Genomic DNA, 16,840 nt, shown 5'->3' with positions numbered 1-16,840 from the left:
AGTCTCCGTGAGTCATACACACTGTGTGTGGGGAGGAGGTGGCCCAGCCCTGCCACCATTTTTGTAGGTCAAACATGGCTTACTACACAGTGGCTGGATTTAAACTCCCATTCTCAAAAAGTCAACCTGTCCTATAATAGCAAGCTAGTCATGAAAATAAAAATCGTGTTGAGTGATTGGGGTGGGAGGAACTTTTTGTGCCAGCAAAAGGGCAGGGAACAGGGGATTCTGATGCAGGGGGGATAGTGGCCTCTGCCTGTCTGCTGACTCAGGTAAAGGGGGGATGCTAAGAAAAGACCATCTCTCAGCAGAGAAAAAACAAGTACACGAATACTTTGTGCAAAATCAAGATGCAAGTGGGCACCTGGGAGAAAGCTACTCTGGTAAATTAGAACACTTTGAGACAAACCCCTCTCTGAAGTTTCATGAACAAAGGTTAGATACAAGACAGCCTTCAAAATGAATTTCAAATAGCGTTACACTGAGTTCTTGAGCACAGACATGTTCCATATTCCGACTATTTTCTGTATTTCATATAAAGATTTCCGATACCACGGAGTTGTTAGGAGATTATATTGAGGGTAAAAAGAGGACCTCTATAATTTGAGAGTATGGGACATTTGACAAGCAACTTTTTATTTGGTTTTGCATTTATAGATCTTAAGCTGGCATTATTCCTTTGAGAGATTAACTATTTATCACAAGACCCTTGGGTATGTGGAAGCTGTCAGACCATTTTGAACAAGAGCTAGAACTGGTCAGTTTAGCAACTGCCAAGAGAATGCATTTCCTGATTCACTCAAGGGAAATCAGAAAATAGTGTCAATCAACACTGTGACACGACATTTTCACCTCTGAATGATGCCGTGGAGTGAATTCCGCAGTCAGTAATGTTCCTAATGCCTCGCCCCAGTCCCATCACTGAGAAAAGGAGGCTAGTCTGACGATCTCAGCTTAGGGGGATGGCAGTCAAAACCAAGAGATCTCTCAACTTCAAGATTTTTGTGCTAAATGACATGAAGGGAAGGAAGAGGACAGTGAATTTGCAAGCGAAGTACGAGTAAACAGAAATTTAAAAAAGAGGGAAAAGAATCCTTACTTCAAAGCCAGCTGCCGTTACCCTCGACTCTGCTTTATGCCTGTAACAGTATCAGCCCATGTCAGGCTGCTGCGCCTTCATCAAACGTGCATGTGTGTGTCCGTGTGTGTCATTTTATTTAGGGAGCTGCTTAACATGATATGATAACATTATTTTGTGTCTCTGTTCCTGCTTACATTTTTATAGATAATCGTGAAGGAGAGGGAGACACAAAGGGCTCCATCTTTCTGGCCATGTCGTCTAAGAGTTTCTCTGACCCTTCCAGCTAAAGTCTGTCTCCCTTCTCTTCTGGGTGGCCCTTGTTCTGTTCCTCCCTGAGGACGCAACTTTGCAGCATAAACGTGCATGTGGCCATGTTTTCAACCAGACTGCTCTCTGCCCTAGTTATGCCTTGGCCACCAAACTCAACAGGTTCTCATCCATCATTGGTCCATCCAGACCACTGGACTGGCAACTGAGCAAAATGTTCAGTTTTGATTTTTCATTTTTGGCGAGTGATCCTCAATTCTGCTGATGTGTCTTTTAAAAAGTGTTTCTGGATGCATGCTGGTCTGACTAAGGACAAGAGATTTCTGATGTCACTCATGACTCATGGGAAAGCCAATGGCACCCTGGTAAGGCTGACTGAGCCCTCTGGATCTTATATTTGTCTGTGATAACAGACATGTGGCAGAGGCTGAAACGGGCAAGTGTAATCAGAGAAAGAGGCCAGTGGGCCTGGCAAAGCAGACAGGGCTCAGCAACAACCACATCCATTGTTTCTAACTAAGTGTCTCTTGTAATTGAATCACATCTCTCCATCCCTCTTGCCACCAACTTATTGTCAGCCACCATGATACCTCTCCCCTTGATGAGGGTGATTGTCTCTAATCACCCTGCCTGGACCCCACCCCTCCAATTCGTTCTCCAGGACCCAGCCAGGCAGATTCTCCTGCTCCCCAAATCAGGTCATACCACTGGTCTGGAATGCTCCTGGCTCCTCACGTCTTATAGGCTGATGTCCAACATTCCAGAATGCCACAAGTTCCCATCACTCTGACTCTGCTGGCTCTTCTGGCCTCTCTCTCTCACCACTTCCTGCTCTCAACATACTCCCCAGCTAGGCTGAACCAGCTGTGAAAAACGTTATTATCATTCCTGCCTTCGGGCCACTGCACACAACACTCCACCTGTTTCCAACATTCTGCACCCCAACTCAAAGTCAAGTGGCCCCTTAGGGCTCAGCAGAGTCAGCTGCTCTGGAAGTCCTCACTGGCCCGACCTTTCTGCACTCCACTCAGTCTCCCATGGAAGCTCCAGCTCCACACCCATCACGCTGGACTGCCAATGAGTTGCTTACTTGCCTGTCTCCCTGACTGGGTCCCAAGCATCTTTGGGAAAAAGGCTATTTCTTGTTCAGCATCAAACTTCCACTGCCTAGGAGAGCGCCTGGCAAAGAGTGGGTTCTCCATGAATACTTGATGAATGAGTGAACAGAGTAAATGAACAAATTAGGATGTGTATTCACTTAATGAACACCTACTATGTGCCTGGTCCGTTCTAGGCATTTTGTGAACATGAACTCATTGAATCTTCAGAACAAGCCCAGGCAGTAGGCATTCTTTTTGTCGTCATTTTTTAGTGAAGGAAACTGAGTCCAGGGAGATTGAGTAACTTGTCCAAGGTCACACAGTGGCAGAGCTGAGGTTGACCCCAGACATCTGGCCTCAGAGACTGCTCTGCTCCATGGAGAAATGTGTGCCAGTGGACCTGAGGTTGCTGCCTGGTGCCTGCCTGAGATGTGTCCTGCCAGGGAACAGAAAGGGGATGATGGCAAGGTGACCTGTGGTCATCATCAACCAGCTCCCTGCAAATCCGCATGGAACAGAGCTGAGCTCCAAATTACCTCTCAAAGGAGTGTGTGTGTGTGTGTGTGTGTGTGTGTGTGTGTGATTTATATTTGTATTTGAGCCTGGATGAAATAGGCTTCATTTATGGAGTGGCCAACCCATATTACTCTCAAACCTGCTGCAGTACCAGGAGTCAGATAAATGATTTCCCCCTCTCGGTTACTCCCAAATCCTCTTCCTGGAGTGAGGTGAGAAACTCAGACTTTGGGGGAGAAGTAGGCATTTAGGAGAACTAGAATATCTTAACTGATTCTAAGACACAGATTACATTTCTGAAATCCCTCCCCCTCTTCACTGGGGAGATGCAATAATACTCTGTGATGCCTGTCAGCTTCTGAATATCCCAGTTAAACCCTCTACCTGATTTTTCTCCTCTTCCATCTGTTTAGCCTTCTCATCCCCAAGAAACTGAGCTTAGCTCACTGGGCAATGCCTTCCACTTGGACACGTCTGCCAAGCAGAGACCCTGCCTTGAGCGTTCCTCAGCATAGGGTCTTTGGGCTCTTTACATGGAGTAACTGAGTGTGTGTGTCTTCCTTCTAGATGATGATCTAGATTTGTCTCTTGTCAAGTCTGGCTTCAGCTCTGTCTGGGGTGAACTGTGTGTCTCTGTCTGTTGGACTTTGGTTTCATAGTCACTGGGTCCAAGTGGGAGAAGTCCCTGTGGCTCTGGTCAATGTCCCCTTGTCTTGGTCTTCAGGAGATTCCCATCCTTTCAGGAAGCAACAGATTTCAAACCTGAACCTAGCGCTCCTGGGTTCAGGAATTTTGGTCTTGGCCAGCGGATGCACTAAAGTGCTCAATCCTGAGGAATCCTCAGCCACAGACCAAAGAAACAGCAGCTATCATGTTATCTACCTGGTACGTACATATGTGTGTGTGTGGCGGGGGAGGGGAGCTGTCAGTAGGGCAAGGGCAGGGGTAGACCCTGCCCCAAGGAGAAAGGGGCAACTGAGATCCTCCAAGCAAAACCCTGCCTGGCTTAATGGAACGACTTCCTTGAGTCAAAATTCTAAATGTATTTCATGTTTCCCTGGCCCTGCAAACATCCATGGAGAATGTGGAAATGGCACCTGGGAGGTATGTTCACAAACATACGTGCCTGTGGCAGAGTTATGAAAGTTGAGTGAAGAGCTAATGGTTCCGGCACCTTCTCAATAAAGTGTAATGGTCAGTTCAGGGTGTGATGGGGATTAAATGATTGTACCCAAAAGCCCATGGTCTCAACCTTTTTATTTGCATTCTTTGGGTCTTATCATTTAGGATTATGTAAAAATGACAGCTGCTTATAATTATTTGGAGGTTTGAGCTGCAATAATTAAAAACAGCTGCCTTTATCTTACCGCTACCAGACTTAACCCCGCGAAGTTGGGTCTACTGAACTTCAAAGAAGGAAGCAAGAAATAAAAGAAAACGCCACACATTACTAACAAATTTCTAGTGATTCATTTAAATGTATAACCAGTTATTCCAACAGCCTTCAAACCTTTAATTATCTTTTAAATATATATAATTTGGGACTGCTAATTAGATAGCAATTTAATGCTCTCATGGGGATTCAGATGCACTGTCTTTCTAAAATGTAAACTCGGGGAGGAATAATCATTGGCATTCAAATGATTGAATTCTTCAGTTATTCAAATGAGTGTGGGCATCTACACTGTTGAAATGATCTGAACATTCTGCTGTCAGCCCCAGCTGTAGGTTTGGATGGGCTCCTCCAGAGACGCAGGGTAAGGCTTGGTTTTCTCCTAGTCCAAGTCCAACCCTCTGGAGGGAAACAAGTCAGAGCCTGGGGGAAGCCTAACATCACTCAAGCAGCTCAGTCAAGTCTCCTCTTAGATGCAGATGGCTCTGCTTTCCTTTTTGAAGGAGGGATAAACTTTCCCGGAATTTATAGTTATGAAAGCTTTCATGTTCCCTTCCCAGGAGTTCTCCATGCTGGTAGGCCTGCTATTGTCTGGACAGTTAACATTTTAATTAATAACTCTCTCCCCACAACAGGCTGCTTGCAGAGGGAGGAGGTGAAGATTTCACTCTGCCTTGAGCTTCCACTTCCTGTGTATTCCTACCCCCGTTGAGATGGGCCTTTAAATTATATAAAGATGTGCATCACATGGAGAAAAGCAATTGATCAATTAGATGACATTGGGCAATGATAGAAGCCAGCTCTCCCACCTCAGTCTCACAACATGGCTAGGGTTTGCATTCCTGAGCCGGGGCTAGTAGCTAGCAGCTGAGGCTCATTTCCCCCCGAGGGGAAGGAGGTGCAGACAAATCTATAGGAATTTTTAAGAGATCATTATTCAACACATTGCATGTAATTACATTTTGATGAGCTTTTTATTGCTAATTCATCATCCGAGATGGGGCACTCTAGATATGAAATTAATCTAGTAAAACAAAGGTCAGAGTGTGTCCAGTGAAAAGAAAAGCTTTGTCCGCATCTAATCCTTTTCCAAAACAATAAAGAAGCAGAGTATCCTCTCTCCAACCCAAATTTCCTTAAAGTACCTTCTCGATTACTACCTGCACAAAGCCAAGGCTTCCTGGTACTTCTAAGGGCAAGTGTGGATGCTCCCAGCAGGCTGGGGTGAGGGGAGAACGTGCAGGGGTCTGAAGTAGAGGGAAAATGTGCCTGTGCCATCATGGCATTAATGCAAAAGTCTGTGTGGCTGCACAGAGAACTATAGTTGAAGCGCTAGAGAAAACCAAATTTTGCAAAGAAAGAATCAGTCCAACGGGTATCTTGGCATGAGTTCTTTCTGAAGCAGACCCGAAGACCAAGATTCAAGGGTCAGGTTTTTACTTGAAATGGGTTCCCAGGAAATGCCTGTAGGGACATGGCGAAATGACTCAGAGACTGGGAAGGGCAGGCAGCCAACGCAAGGTGCAACATGGAGCATGTCAGCACTGGGCAATGGGAGCTGAGTCCCACCCGGGGCTCTGGGAGCAGGGTGGGGCAGGCCCCTGGAGATATCCCACCTGTGAGGTGGGGGGCTCCCCAGTCTTTGGTGGAGGGATGCTACTCCTGGCCCATCTGGCCTGCTGCATGCCTGAGAAGAGTGGACTCCAGAAGCCAGAGAACATCCTCACCCAGGTGCTGGCAGCTGCAAGCCAGGCTGGCATGTGGGGAAACGGCGAGAGCTGAGGGGACATAGTCAGGCATTCCCAGCAACTGATTTGCTAAGCATGTTCCCAAATGGGAATTTATCAATAAAACCTCAAGTCACTCTTCCTTGTCCTTTGGAAGTCTGTCCTAAATCTACCAATAGATTCCAGACATGACATTGACTATCCTCACACCTTAGGGGCTTAGCATACACTGTTCCCTTTGCCGGAACCAGTCACCACATCTTGGCACAGGGATTTCCCTGAGGGCTTCAGGGCTCAGCTTAAAATGGCATCCTTAAGAAGGGTTCTCCCTGGCCATCCAACGAAGCAAGGTGCCTCTCCCCACTTTTTTTTCTCAGACCCTTGTTTTCTTTGGAGAGAGTTTATCCAAAATGTGTAAAACTTTTTGTTTGTTTACTTATGAGCTTTTAAAAACATCACTTCTCCATGAGATTGCAAACACCAAATGAAGGGGGAATTATGTCTGTCTTGTTTTATCACTAGATCCCAGCATCTAACAGAGTGCTTAGCACTTGAGAGGTGTTCAATAAATACATGCCAGATGAGGGAAGGAGAGAGGGAGGGAGAAAGGAGGGAGGGAGGCTCCAGAAGCACCAGAATGAGCAAGTTATAGTTACCTATCCAGGTGTCTGAAAGCCCCTTGGCTGCTCCCAACTGTGCTGGACTGGATTACAAACTGTGACCTAAAGCTTACAGGCTGCACACCAGCTCCCTGCAGCCTTCCCTAGCTACCTCCTCCACAGCGAGACACCAAGTCCTTTTATAAATTCTACTACTTGTCAGCATTTGCACCCTGGTGCCTAATAATATACTGTGTCATTGTGTGATCAATCTCTTCTATGTGGATCTTCTCTCCTCTTTATTTATTATTCCATTTCCTCTGCTAGGTACCTTACCAAGCCCTGGATATACAGGGTGGACAAAACACAATCTGTTCAGTGTCTTCAGTTGCTTGCAGTGCAGTGAGAGGGCACATGTGTCAAAATATTTCTACAGTGTAGTGCGGAGCCCAAATTCTAAGGCCTGAGCAAGGAGTCTGGTGGGATAGAGAGAGACCTCTTTGGGTGCAGGGGTGGGGTGGAGTGGAGAGGAAAGTTTTGTGGGGAGGGAGGGAAGAGGTACAGACTGTGAGCTCCCTTAGAGCAGAGGTCAGAGCTACACCCAACAGTGGTTCACAGACCTGGGGAGCTCATGGGCGTATCAGTCAGGCTGCTCTGGTTGCAAGCAACAGATACCAGTTCTTAATAATCACTTGAGCAAAAGGGTAATTTACTAGAAGTGTAAATTAATAAAGGAACTGATAGAGCATCTTTTCCTCCTGCCTTTCCTTTCCTTTCCTTTCCTTTCCTTTCCTTTCCTTTCCTTCCCCTTCCTCCCTCCCTCCCTTCCTTTCTTCCTTTCTTCCTTCCTTCCTTCCTTCGTTCCTTCTTTCCTCCCTCCCTCCTTCCCTCCCTCCCTGTCTTCTTCTTGTCTTCCTTCCTCCCTTCCTTCCTCTCTTGCTTCCCTTTCCTTTTCATTCTTCCTCTTTCCTTCCATTCTTCCTTCTTTCCTCTCCTTCCTTCTTGGCAGAGTAAGGACTTAGGAAAAACAAACCTTCCCTCTACTCTTACATTTGTATCAGTCAGGGCCCCAGCAGGAAGCACATGGCATAGTCAAGCTGGCTAATTAAGGAAAGTTTAATAAAGAGGCTATTGTAACGCTGTGGGTAGGGTGTAGAAAACTACAAAAAAATGGTGCAGTACCCTGAAGCTACAGGCAGTGGAGACCTTTTCTCCCACTCTGCATGAAGGGACAAAGGAAGGAGCAATTACGGGAGCCCACAGAGGGAAAGCCACTGAGTGAGGGAGGCTTTGTGGCTTTAGATTATGTGTAGCCCGTCCCGGAGGATACAGGGCTGAGTCTACACTGACCCCATTCTCCTCTCTCCCTTTCTTGTGGGCACAGCCCAGAGCAGAGGAGACGCTGCTGTGTCCACACAGGTGTGGGTGTGGGGCCGAGAGCAGAGGGAAGGGGAGAGCTGTCTGCAGTAGCGAGGGGAGGCTCTCCAGCTCAACTTTCATTTTGTCAAAGAAGCTCATAACACAGCTTTGGAATTAAGAAAAGTTCTTTCAATTGAATATATTTTATTTTGTGAAAAATGACATTGTCCATAGTCATTCTTTTTTTTTCTTTTTTTCTGAAGACTGATTCCAATTTACTTTCTGACTGGCGGCCCTTGGGCTAGGCATCAGTTATCCCCTCTGAGATGAGTAGGAACATGCAGGATGCTTTGAGGACAGAAGGAGGCAAAACACATAAGGTGCTCAGCATAGAGCCTGGCCATTAACACCCTTTGGGGCAGTTGCACTGTTACTGTTAGTCCTCTATCTGCTAAACCCCATATGCCCTAGGTGTCTAAGCACATACACAGCCACAGAACTCGGGGACCAACAGGCTGTTGAGTTCTTGAGGTTCACAGAACAGAGTGTAGCTCTCAGCAAACAGCAACCAGGCACCCCACTAACTTGCCTAATCCCCAGACTCAGGAGGTGTAAGTGTTCCCAGCTCAGGGCTGCAATGGTTCCATTTAAGTGTCCAGGTCGGGGCAGTTCAAACAGTGCCCTCAACAATTTCATCAAGAGGAAAGCATGCGGGGCTCTGTTTTCTCTTTTGCCAAATGATGTATTTCAAAAGGAACAGGCTCACTACGTGGGGGTCACACAGTCTTGTTTATTTTTTCTCAGAGAACACACTCCTCTGAGCAGATACATTTACTAAGCATCCGTTAATTCTTTCTCTTAAGCGGGATAGATTCAGACCAGGCCTAAGCTGGAGTCGTCTGGGGTCTGTTCAGAGAATGTGTGCTGGCAGGGACGGTATCTTTGGGACCTGGCACACGGCGGTGCCCGGGCGCCACCTACTGGGGAGTCTCCTTCAGTTCAGCAACAGGCTGGGCAGAAGGAGGGCCAGGAAGCTGAGGATTCCAGCATTTGGGAGCCACAGAAAAGTTTGTAAATAATGGTAGTTCCCCACCCCACACACGCTGACAAACTAGGGCAGCAGAATGCATGGTTCTGAGACCAGAGAGAAAACTCATGTCTGGTCTGGTCCGAGACAGCGGTCCTGGAGAGAGCGGGGGGCCCCTGTTAAGTGGGAAGAAATGTCCCCCAGAGTGGACTGTGAATGCAGTTGGCGTGCATGCTACCTCCTCTGGGAAGCCCCCCTGCATTACAAGGCACCTTCCTGGGAAAAAAGCAGACACTTCCCCTGCAAGCCCATAGATCTTCTTGGCCCCTCTGGCCATTGGGGAGTGAGCTTCCTGTGGGCAGGGACATCCTTCTACCTACTTCTATGTCTCCATTAGTTTGCACAGTGCTTGACGCAAGGAACACCTGATGAATGCTTGCAGACAAGCAGGAGGGCAGAGGAACGGCAGAGAATAGGAGGTATTGATCAATCACGCGTGCTTCAATTTCTGCACCTGACATAGGAAGGACTCAGTAAATGTTTCATGAGTGAATGTGTAGCCCCTGCATTTCTCATTTATTGTAAGAAATTGGTACCTAGACATTTAGTCATTAGCATCCATCAAACATCAAAATCATTCGATAAATACTTACTGACTGCATCCTCCATGCAACAGCAAACTCCCAGGAATTCACCAGGGACAGTAGGGGAGAGGATGAACACAGAGACATTTCCCAAGAGTGCTATGTCAACCAAGGGAACTAAAGCAGGGGATGTCATGGGGAGTGACAGAAGCAGAGAGAGGCTCCTTTGGCCAGGGAGCAGGCATCCCTCTCCGCAGGGGTGACACCTGAGATGAGACAGGGGATGAGAACACACCAGTCGTGGGTGTATCTGACACAAGATTCCAGGCAGAGAGATGAGCAGGCACAAAGATTTAAAGCAGGAAGATTTCTGAGAAACCAACAAGAGGACCTCCATGTGGCTGGAGCACAGGGGAGCATGGGCTGCCACACAGCTCAGGCAGGGCAGGGAGGTGGCGACAGATGCAGCAGGGACCGGGCTTACGGCCAGGAGTTTGGGGTTTTCTCTCTATGCAAAGGGAAGCCACGCCATCTGACTGATGTCTGTGAAAGCCCCCCCCCTGCCGAATGAATAGTGCTGGGGTGGGGGGCAAAAACAGGTGCCCAGAGAGGAGCTGAAAGGGAGCTGAAGTCATCCAGGAGAGACAATACGGTGGCCCTAACCAGGGGGTAGTGACAGAGAGAGGCAGATGGGCTTGGGGAGCGTTTTGGAGCCAGATGCAATCGGACATGAGGGTGGATGATGTGGGGGAGGGGCCCAGCAAAAGCCCCACCCACACCTGTTGAACTAACAAGAACCCTTAGCATTTACATTGAGCAGCCGTGGATGGGAAAAAGAAATGGAGGAAAATTAATGGAGGCATTGTTGGTCCAAGAAGTATACAAAAAAGAAAACTGTTAGATGTGCGGGAGACCTTACATAATTGACAATCTGCATAAGGATATAAAAATCACATTTAAACTTCCCATCAAAATTTTTAAACATGATCCAGTCTCCTCACGTTGCCTGAGCCAAATCAGTTGGACTTTGACGAGGATTCTAATAGTGCTGCTACCATTTAAGCTTCTATTTAACTGATATTTGATACGCACTGTCTACTTAGCATTCCACATATATTTACATGTATCCATAGGCATGTCCACTTAATTCCATATGAGAGGACTATGGTATAAGAATATTTATTAGCATGTCCACACGTCAATCCGTGTGTTCACTGACATTCTGCAAAGGTCCATCTGTGACTCACGTGTAATAGCAAAAAGGCCTGGATAAATGACCTGCCTGGCCATACCTAAGAACAAAACAGCAGAATCAACGTTCACAGTGGGACAGGGACAGTCAGAGAGTGACAGAAGTAAAAGGCTGTTGACATCAGACAGAGTTCAGGCTGTGGAGAGCTAGTGGCTGGGACAACAGCAAAGTTGGATTCTAGAGGGAGTCGGAAGATTCTGCAATAGGTTAGGAACATGCCACAGTGATTGCAGAGTTTGGGCTGGTTAAAGAGCTCACCCGAGTTTTACAGAATGACAGAAATGGTTTGGGTGTCTGAATATTCTGATTAGATCAGCTGACAGCTCAGGCTCACCCCGTGCGGCTAACGCTTCCCGCCACTGGCTCATGCTGCACAGTTTGGTGCGGGACTGAACCCACATTGCTGAAACAGGCAGAGATGTGCGGCCAAACCAGAGAGGTCATCTGCCCTGGCCATCGGCTCGCTGCCCTGAATTCTGGACAGTTCCCCACTTTCACTCTCTGAGAGGCCACAGCCTGCGAGGGAGGGGCCACGGCCACCAGAGAGGAGGCTAAGAAGCCACCCACTGTTTGCAGTGACTCCCAGGATGGAAAAGTGATGGGTGGTGGTAGTGGTGAAGTTTGTTGTCATGTACTTTAAGGAAAGAGGAGGTCCTACGATCAGTCCCTTTTATCTAGAAGGGTCCACAATGTCTGGTCACACTCTAGAGACCTGTGCTGTCACGTGCGGCTCATCAGCACCTGAAATGTCGCTCGTCAGAACAGAAATGAGCTGTGTGTGTAAAATACATACCAGATTTCAAAGATAAGTATGTAAAGAATGTAAAATAGCGCATTAATAATTTTTTATATTATTGTATATTAAAACAATGTGATTGTGGATATACTGTGTTCAATAAAATATATTCTTAAACTTAATTTCATCCATTTCTTTTTTGCTTTTTTAGATGTGGCTACTAGAAAAATTGTAAATTACACAGGCAGCTCGTGTTTGTGGTTCACATGATATGCTTACTGGACCGTGCCCGTCTAGACAGATTCTAACTATAATCACCCAGTGATGACTCTCTTACTCATCCATGTGGCTGTAGAGACCAGGCCTCCTGGTCAGTCCCACCTCCAACCACTCTGCCTCCTATCTTCTGAAGAACCAACCAGCATAGCAGAGTGAATTTCACACGTCTCAACTGATCTGGGTTAGAGCTCCAGGCTCTGGCACTTTCTAGTCCCCTCACCACCTTATCAATTAGTGCCTCGACTTCCTGTATGCAACCTGGGGACATCTGCCTTCCTCGCAGAGAACCCCAGTACCTCAGCCTGGCACTCACAGTTGGCTACAGTCAGACTCCAGGTGCCAACTAGATCCATCTTCCACCCAGGCCTGCCCTCACACACACCCTTCCCTTGAGCCTCTGGGCTTTCCACCGCACCTATATCCTAGGCTTGCTATTAAATGAGTTAACGATTAAAAGCTTTAACACATGTAAAACACTTCAAACAGTGCCTGTCACATAAAAAGGAATCGACAAATGTGTTTTTTTTAAAAAAAAACATACTAAGGCCAACAATAACAATCATACAAAAATGCATCTTCCTGAGTAGTGTCTACAGTTACTCACACTCCTTAAATATTAAATGTTACGCATCGCATTAGACTGTGAGTTTTCTGAGGGGGGGCACATCTCTGTAACCTCTCCAAGCAGCTTGCTCAGGCCTAGAGCACAGTGGACATTCAGCAAATGCTGGAGGAATGAATGGAGGTTTCTCTCCATTATCCCCAGCTCCTATCTCATCTACCACCACATCCAGTGGCCCAAGCGACTGGCAACATTTCATCCAGAATAAAAACCCACCAGCATCCTTCCCCATCTCCTGGGCTTGCAGACGCAGAATGAACAGCCTTTGGCAGGTGTCACCATGGGCTTCGTGGGAACAAGTCCTAGGTTTTGCCTGCCTCAGACTCTTCTGTGGAGCCCTGCCTGCCCTGTGGCTGCTAGAAGGAGGCCTTCTTCATGTTCTTTTGGTGATCGGACCAGGCCCACATTCCAGGCCCCCTTGGGGGAAGGAAATCAACTCAAATATCCCTTTGTTCTAACATGGAAGGGGAGATGGATCACCAAAATATATACAAAAAAAGGATAAAACAAAAATCTGATCATGCTAAAGATGGTACCTTCCCTCAATGCCCTATTGGGCAAAATGAAAAGAGAGAGATTCAGGGCTCCACATTTTAAGAAAAAAATCATAAAGCTCTCAAAGACATGGGAAGCATAAAGTGGAAAACAAATCAATCTAGACAGTAACTCTAGGTAACTATACTTTGAAATAGTTTTAACCTGAATGTTAAAGAGTGGTAGAGACCAAGGAAAAAATTCCAGACATTTAATAACCACGCAAAACACATTCTTCAGGGTCTAACTTGAATCCCACTTGCTGTGTTGCCATCCTGTTCCCCATCCAGAGAATAGGTACTGGCCCCCATCTGTGAGACGGCCCCTGGCGCCCTGGAAGACAGCTACATGCAGCTGCAGCCTAACACAGGACCCAGCACACCAGGAACCGGGTACATATTTGTTGACTCAATGTCACTTCGTGTACCAGAAGTCAAGCTGGTGGCAAGGACAGACTGGTTGAGAAACAATTGGAGAAAGACTAGGGTAGCCCGATTGTCAACAGAAAAGTATTCCTGTAGCAGTTCTGCCAATTAAACCAAAGTGAGTCTGCTGAGTAAGGCCCCTACCTCTGCGCTGTTTTTGGAGACATTTCATGATTCACACCCAAGTCATACAAGATTAAAGGAAATACTGGATAAAATCAAGCCAAACATTAAGTTCAGGGGGAAGATTTTATTGGACAAATTAGAAAAATATTGGTATTGTGCTTCAGAGAAACCCACCTCTTTCCTCTGGCTGCAGGGGCAGAAAAACTCTCGGTGGCAGATGGGGAGGGAATATGAGTTGTTTTAAGTGAGCTTGATCCATCCTCTCGCACTGGCCACAACCCCACACTCACACCCAATGTGCTAATCTGGTAGCCTTGGCCAAAACCAAGGGGAACGTGCATTTATAATAAGGATTTGATTATGTGGCTGGGCTTGGGAGAAGGCGAGGCAGGTTTGAATGAGGATTCCCTGCCCGAACCCTTAGCCAGCCAAGGAAGCTGCTGGCAGCTGGTTGTCCTTAGCCACGCAGGAGGGTTCTGACCAGGCTGGATCATGTCTGGTGCAGATATGTTTCCGGGGGAACCTCCCAAATTACATTATCCCGAAGGACGCAAGGTAAGTGAACATGAAAACATTAGCTTTGGAGATCCCTTCGTTCATTCATCTCTGGGGTCCCTACTATGTGCCGGGTGGACTGGTGATCGGGGAGAAGGGAGAAAGCTTTCTGCTTTTGTCATTCAGGTGAACAAATGTACATGCCAGAGCCTGGAGTGGTCTATCCTTGAAGATTGGCTCTTAACTAATATTCTTCAGTTACTGCAGCTTCTAGTATTATGCTTATTGCTGCCTTAAAAACAAACAACAAAACTTTGGTTCCCTTACATGGTAGGGCTCACATAGCAATTTATAGCACAGTTGTTAACTGTCTTCTAGACCAGAGTTGGCCAAGAAAACTGATAGTGTGTGTGTGTGTGTGTGAGTGTGTGTGTGTGTGTGTGTGTTTGTGTGTGAGAGAGAGAGGGAGAGAGACAGGCACAGACAGGTTGAGCCAAGGTTTCACAGACTAAGTTGATGGGAGACTGAAATTAGCATTGCGTGAGCCCAAGGACTCTGCATCTGTTCACTTGTGTGCGCGTGTGTGTACAATCCCTCATCAATGTTTATCCTAATAACCTGAACAGAGTGAATAATCAAGAAGTGTTCTTTAGCTCCTCCCTAAGCATCCACCACCACATCCTCCCAACCTTTCTAGCAGCTGAGCTTCGATCAATGGAGCTAATACAACACAAACAGGGTGCTAGTTCACCACCACTGTCTGCACCATGTCCTGGGGACTGCTTTGTCACACAAGGCTCTTTGGTGGCATTATCCCATTTATTCTGACAACCAAGCTGTGATTTATACACTATAGTTATGGCAGGATTACAAGGGAGGCTGTGTGACTTGCCCAAAAACACACAGTTCAGATGTGGCAGGACTAGGGGTCAAGGGCAACCTGTGTGTTGCTGAAGTTGCGTTCCTTCCACTTCACTGCTGTCTTTTTCCCAGAAGGAAAACATAAAACTCAAGGCACAGTCAACATCCACTTACTGATAACATTCAGATGGGTTAGTTCATGAACTCCTCAATGGTGGGCATCGCTCCAAACCTCTCCTAAAGATTGTGTGGCCTTAGGGTCAGAGACAGACAACTGGCCTGGCCATTCCTTATGCTTTTATCATAGATCAACTGCAAGATGGTTCATATGGTTTGAGTTCCCACAGGTGAGATATAGAGCATTTGCTTGGGCCATTCCCTTTATGGGAACTTGACCTTGGCTACCACTTTTGGTGAAATCATTCAGTACAATGATTCAACAGTGAGAAGAACAGAAATTACATGTGGTTGTGAATATTTGCACTGGTAGATGATCGTGTGACCTGGTTGGGCTACTTTTCTAAGAGCCTTTCGGCTGCCCTCTCAGTGGCTATAGCTCTGGAAAGTGCATCAGATAGACTCTTCGCAAACAGATCATTTGCTGCATGACCAGAAGATATAAAAAAGCAGAAAGATGTTGTGAGTTGAGTGTGCAATGGGAGCAGCTCATTTCCACTGCAGCACAGAGAGGGAAAGTACCTTGGTGACTTCTGACATCTGGTTCCATTTCATTCCTTCTTTAAAGGCTGATAAATGGGAAGATAATTCACTCACTGGCAGAAGATCCAGGTTTGATTGTTTCATTTACTCTGTTCCACTCCAACTTGGAATAAATAAGCACTAGGAGCCCAGTCTCGGCCACACCAAGCACGTAACTCCTACCACTCCCAACAGACAACCCTACTGGGTGGCTTAGAAATGGGTCAAATGCCAAGCTGTTAGACTTATATGTTTTTAGACTTAAATGTCCTTACAAAGTCAGTAGCTTTTTTCAGTCAGACTTTTCAATAATTCTGAGTTACGTTTGGAATTAGCTAGCTAGTTAACCCAATGCTTTTCTGATTAAAAAAAAAAAAAAAGATTGTTGATATCAAATATTACCATAATTCCCATCTTAAAGTGTGCATATGGGATCCACATGATGTGGCCATGACTCCATTAATACCAGGGCGATTAGAGCAAAGTTGGATGATGATGGAGCTCAAACATGAACTTTTCTAAACAATGATTCAAGTGAGAAGCAAACTGGTTCCCACAATGCTTCTCCAATAAACATTTGCATAGCAGGCACTGCCTCTATTTTCTAATCTCGATGAAAGAGAAAAAGGCATTTGGGTGGATGGGTATGTGTGAATATATATGTGTGTATGTGGATTGCTACAAGAAACAACCTATACATTAACTTTCCAAAGCAGAATTTACTGTATTACTCTTTATATCTTTGTATCTGCTTTCAAATTATCTAAACACACACACACACACCGAAAGAGACCCAAACCCATGGCAGTCACCGCTGATGCCCTTCCAGCATCCACAGGAGATACTCAGTGGACCAGGGCCTCCTATCCGACAAGCCTGGCTGCCCTTCAGTGTTCTCCTCCACACAGTGCTCTAGACAGCCTCTCCCCAAAGGTTGAGCTGGACAAAGATATCATGAGCTGTTCTAGGTTGGGCCTAACCTCACACACTTCAGAGAAAGTGCAAATGATGCTGAAAGAAAATGGTTGACACATCAGGTCTCCAAACATGCTACTGCATATGGCTTAGGCAGGAAACGGAGAAAATCTCAACCATTTCAATGAAACCAAAAAGGTACTGTTGAATCCCTTCAACGCAGGAGGCACTGGGCTTAGGCAA

At 46.4% G+C, this 16,840-nt stretch overlaps 1 protein-coding gene across 3 annotated transcripts in view; it reads right to left on the bottom strand.

Annotated features, from left to right (window-relative positions):
• CACNA2D3 (calcium voltage-gated channel auxiliary subunit alpha2delta 3) overlaps nt 1-16,840 on the bottom strand; it is an 829,919-nt gene that overhangs the window by 189,588 nt on the left and 623,491 nt on the right. The window lies entirely within an intron of this gene.

Source organism: Rhinolophus sinicus, linkage group LG10, assembly GCF_036562045.2.
Source record: "Rhinolophus sinicus isolate RSC01 linkage group LG10, ASM3656204v1, whole genome shotgun sequence".
Classification (NCBI taxonomy): domain Eukaryota; kingdom Metazoa; phylum Chordata; class Mammalia; order Chiroptera; family Rhinolophidae; genus Rhinolophus; species Rhinolophus sinicus.
The sequence above is the reverse complement of the archived record's forward strand: the minus strand, read 5'-3'. Positions and strand labels throughout refer to the sequence as shown.